The sequence below is a fragment of the Artibeus jamaicensis genome, unplaced genomic scaffold, assembly GCF_021234435.1.
Source record: "Artibeus jamaicensis isolate MK-2021 breed Jamaican fruit bat unplaced genomic scaffold, CSHL_Jam_final scaffold_833, whole genome shotgun sequence".
NCBI lineage: Eukaryota > Metazoa > Chordata > Mammalia > Chiroptera > Phyllostomidae > Artibeus > Artibeus jamaicensis.
In genome coordinates this window covers 22,982,159-22,987,314 of record NW_026522056.1, presented here as the reverse complement: position 1 = coordinate 22,987,314, position 5,156 = coordinate 22,982,159, and the positions used below count along the sequence as shown (strand labels likewise).

The 5,156-nt window shown below is 55.4% G+C and overlaps 1 long non-coding RNA gene across 1 annotated transcript; it reads left to right on the top strand.

Moving 5' to 3' along the window:
• The first annotated feature begins 288 nt into the window (after positions 1–288).
• Positions 289–3,739, top strand: LOC128626640 (uncharacterized). The gene is made up of 3 exons (XR_008390628.1): positions 289–518; positions 1,179–1,250; positions 1,881–3,739. It is a non-coding gene; the product is annotated as an uncharacterized LOC128626640 (long non-coding RNA).
• Positions 3,740–5,156: the final 1,417 nt, after the last annotated feature.

Genomic DNA, 5,156 nt, shown 5'->3' with positions numbered 1-5,156 from the left:
GGGCTGGGACAGGGGGTGCAGGTGGCTGTGAGCAGGGGCAGGATGCGGGTGGGCAGAGGGGAGGGAGGGCAGGTGAGCGGGTGAGAAGGCTGCAGAGGGGGCGGAACTTGGGTTCCTGTGGGCTGAGTCGCTCAGAGTTGGTGAGCAGCAGTCAGGTGAGCCAAGGGGGTGAGGGATGAGGGTGATCAGGGCGGGACCCCAGGGCAGAGCCTGCAGTCCAACGCCATGGGGGGGGGGTAGGAGAGAGGCAGGCCGGTTGCCAGCTGAGAAGGCATAGAAGATGGGGGGCTGGCCGTGAGAACAGCAGAAAACCTGGGACACACACTGGCCAGAGTGTCTGGAAGGAGGGGGTGCTGAGGGCTGCAGACTTACAAAGCCACAAATGGAGCCCCTGGCCTTGCTCTGACTGGGGCAGCCGGGCTGGAAGGGAGCGTCAGCTGCCCAGCCACGCTCCCCCTGTCCCCCCCAGCCCAGGTCTCCTGAATGCACACAGAAGGCCAAGGCATCCTAGACCGGTGGTGAGTGCTCCTGGGCCCGGCGACTGCAGCCCTGCTCCCAGGGCCCTCTGGTGGCTACTTGCCCTTTAAGCAGCTGGCTTTGATCCAGCAAAGGCAGGAGATCTCTATCCTTAATCCCCCATTTGTTAATTATTTTAAGTGTGTGTTGTGTGTGTGTCAGGTTGGAGGGGGGTGTAAGCGTGTGAGTTTCATTTCCTTTATTAAAAAAAGCACACCGAACCCACCGAGAGAATTAGCCAGCAGGCTAGGGAAGGAGTCAGCGATCTCAAAATTCTAGGGGCAACAGAGACTCCTAGCGCTGACAGGGAGCATGAGATCCCTGCAGTTCCCACAGCCCTGCCCGCCCTGCTCCCTGCAGCTGGCCTTTCCCTGGCTTCTCATGCAGCTGGCAGAGCCTAAAGCTGCTTCTCAGCCCCCTGGGCCACACTGCCCTGCTTGGCCCACCAGCCAAGTGCTAGAACGGTGGACAGTAAGGCCGAATCCATGCCTATCGTCTTGAAGGTCCTTAGGAGACAGGAGCCCCATGGATGAGATCATGCTGTCCCAGGTTTCCCAAATCTGTGCTCTGCCCCAGGCACAGTGTTAAGGGCTGTGGGTTACCTCGTGTATTACTCACCTCGTGCCCCTGAGGGGATTTCTATTGTTATCCCCATTTTACAGGTGAGGGAATGGAGACACAGAGAGGAGACACGCAGGGGTTCCAGCTGCTTGGAGCCCCCGGAAACACCGGCGGTGAGTCTTCCTGCCCCCCTGTCCGCCCTTCCGGAAAGGGCATTGTTCAGGCTACCGCCAGCTTTGCTTTCATCTGCGAGCTTGGCCACACTCAGGGAACGTAGTCCTGGAGGACTGCGATCCCGTTAAAGGGTGGGAGAAGAAAGGTGGGTGTGAGGTCACATCCCTCTGAGCTCAGGTCCCCGCTCAGCCCCAAATTTAAAGGATGGAGGCTGAGACTAACAAAGGGGATGAGGAAGGCGGCAAGAGAATAAGTGGAGAAAGCCAGCATCCTAGCTACGCTGTTGGACACCACAGCCCCCCACTCTCTGATACCCCTTCTTTGGAGAGGTGGGGTCTCTGTCCTCTACTCTTGAACTTGAGCTCAGCGACTGTTCAACCCATGGCATGCAGCAGATGCAATGTTAATGTCAGGCGAGCTTTGGGACGGTCGTCGCGCAGCCACAGATCAGCCTGGACGACCCCAGGGAGACGCGCTAGCCCTCCCCACGGCTCGCCCTGGAGCTGCGTTTGCACGGGACTCTATTTGCACAGTCTTACACAGATGGTCTTTTACAGACCAATCCACACTGCGTTTTCAAGTAAGAACAGACTATTTCTAAATATGCGTTTATTTCCTCTTTACCTAAGAGAAAGAAAACAGCGAATGTCCCCATTAAAAGTGGCTTTGGAAGTGAGGGCTGGCCCACTTCCCTCAGGATCACCTGTGCAGTTTGCCTCCGTGACCGAGTGTCCTGTTTGGACGGGACAGAAGCAGAAGCCAGGGCCTCGCCATGCCGGCTCCTTCGGCGCCACCCGGTGGCGTCGGGGCGGAACATCTCGCGCGTTCACGGGGCCGCGGTGAAACAGCCCTTTGTCTTAGGAGGGTGCTCTTCCTGCTAAAGCAAGTCGGGCGTTGCAACCCCGAGAGGAGCAATCCTGAGAAACAAAGCCCTGGTTTTTTTATAGCAACAGTGGAAACCAGACCTCACTTCCTTCCTCCAGGATGAGGGACTCATTGACCCTGGGGGTTGGGGAGGGGCGTCTTGCTCCAGGGTTCAGGGGCAGGCAGCCACCCCAGCCCAGGCGGTGTGGGAGGAGAGATACTGAAGCTCTCCCAGGAGCTTGCTGGAGCTTTTCCCACCGGGGCCACCAAGCTGTCACAAAGGACTCTCTTACAGGTGTTTCTTTCCCTTTCCTTTTCTTCCTAAGTTTCTTTGTTTTGTTTTTACTAACTCGGAGACTGATTTTCCCTTCCCTGCATGGTTGAGAGTGAGTTTGGTGGCTTGTAATGAGTGACACGTCAACTGTCCTGTGCCCTCCTGTTGAGGAAACCGTGTCCCCTTTGCCACCAAGGAACTTTGCCTCTTAGCTGCGGTGCCCAAGTAAATCAATACAGCTGGTGCCATATGATGAATTCAGTTTCCCCGAGAGGAATTCAGGAGAGACTTTGACTCTTTAGTTACAACTTTAATCACTTAAACTTATCAATTAAAACTAAACTCTTTAATACACGAATTCTCTGATTCTCCGCAGTTAGTTTTGTCTTATTTCTACAGGGTTAGATTACAAACTGAAAACAGCATAAGACACAAAAGCTACACAACTGTGGGAGAATGGCAGGCTTCTGCTTCAGAGCCAGTTCCCTCTAGAAAACCCAAAGGAGAAGAACCCTGCCACCCTCTGCCAGGCCAGCTGGACCCTAGGCTGCGCCCAGAGTTCCCTCCCACCCAAAACACTGCCCATTGGGCAACGCAGGCAGCTGCAGCTCCATAGTCCAGGCATCCTCCAGACAGAAGCGCCCCCAAGATCCGATGCCAGCCCACAACCACCGGTCCGAGAGCCCGTCTTTTATTTCCAAATTCTCACCCATAATTCCGTGCACTCTGGAGTCGTTCGGCTTCTCAGCCACTCCTGTCCTAGACTCTGTACTGTTGCCTGGGCAAACTCCTACCTCCGCCCCCTTCTGTTCCCCAGCGATCTGATCAGATTTCTCTGTATTGTTTTGAGCTGAAGGCAACTGAGAATGGATGGATGTAGGAAGAGCTCTCTGCCCACCCCCCTTACCTTCTACAAGCAGGGCACGATGTCCCCCTCTCTGGTTCCAGGATGGAGAGAGCAGCCCAACTCACAGGAGGTGCTGGGGCCGCGGGGAGAGGAGCCGCAAACCTCACGAGAAACCACAATTTATGTTCCTCTGTCAAAGTGGTACATAAGCCCCCGTGTCTAATCACTTCTTTGGGGTTTTTACTTCTTTTTCTGCAAGGCCAGGTGCACATAAATTTAAAATATTTTTAGGTTGCATTTCTTTTCTCTTGTGAACCTGTCTTTTGGTCGTTAAATTCACAGGGTCCTGTTACAGGCTCTAAGAGGAGAGAGGAAAAGGCATTTTCTTCCCTCCCCTACCCCTCAAAGTCAAGTTCTCTGAGTTCCTTCCTCTTCCCCAGGGACCTTGGGTGGGGGGGGGTGATGGGACCTTGGGTGGGGGGCTTGCACTTCTTACATGCAGGGTCCTCTCAAATCTCTGTTCCACTATCAGCCTTGAAGGAACTTCTCCAAGGTTCTTACCACTCTGGTGCCTTCCACCTCTTTCCCTCCAAAGACCTCAAACTGTGTCCTATGCCCCTAAAGAAGTATCTCCCACAGTGTCCACCACCAGGCGAGAGCCAAAAGTTGGGACGACTAAGGGGGGAAAGCGACAGGGAGAACAGCAGCACAAAAAACGTGAACTAAAACCTCCACTCATCACCCTGTAAAGCCGCAGCAGGGTCCACAGTGAGCCCTGGGTGGACGGTAATCATTGCCATTGAGGACAGAGGCCGACTGTGGGACTCTCTGTAATGTCTGTGCTCACACTCTCTGGTTGCTTTGCGTGTGACCCATTCCTGAGTCTCTTTTGTGTTACCCACCCATGGCGCTCTGGGTGCCACTGATCTGGATGTGGGCCCTGGGGGCCAAAAGGCTTCTAAGTGCCAGATTCCGTTGTCTCAGTGCCTAGAGAGAGACGGGAACTCAAACGGACCAGTGTTGAAGAGCCTGGCTCCTGGCAAGCCCTCCCTGCAGAGGTTCTTTCAGCCTCAGCAGAGCTGCGCCCCAGCAGAGAGAGCTGTGCTGGGCCAGGGGCCTGGGGAGGCTGGGGCTCCCTGCTCTGCCTCTTCGCTGCGGCATTTAAGGGACATCCTCAGCTTCCTCACCTATGATGGGGGTGGGGACCCAAAAGATTACAGATATTCGGTTGACACTTCCTGAAAAGAACCTCTCTGAAGAGATTGCTCTGTTTTGGGGTGGTTCTGTGTCTCAGGAAGTGCCAGTTCCAGAAAGTGCCGTGGCACAAAAGAGGCATAAACTCAGAGACTACAACTTTCTGCCCTTGAACTTGCATTCCTCAGTGGTGCACGCCAGCATTAGCCATCTCTTCTATCCACTCCAGCTTCCCACCACTCACTGGGCAGGGGCAGAGGGGTGGCAGGGAGCATCTTTCTGGGTGGCTCTCTGCCTGTCTCTCTTCCCTCCCCACCTTCCCCCCCCCTCCCAGCAGCATCTCCCCACCAGCAGGACGGGGGTAGAGAGGGTGGAGATGGCCAAGAGTATGGAGCTGGCAACCCCAGGAAGGTGGATTGCATGCTGCATTATCTCCTCAGCCCTTGCACGAGCCTCTGGGGTAAACACGTCCATTTTACAGATGAGGAAACTGAGGCTTGGTGATGTGTCAGCTTTGTGCCCAAGTGCACACAGCTACGATGACACAGCACTGGACTCTGCTGCTGGTCACAGGTGTGGAAAGGATGGAACTGTCCCTGCTCAGTTCTTTCAGTGTCTGTGAAGAGCAGTCCCAGCCCAGGAGGGGGACGCCTGCCTGAGGAGACCAGCCGTCTACAGAGGCCGGGAGGAGACCGCGCCCCAGGAGGGTGCAAGGCGGGCGAGGGC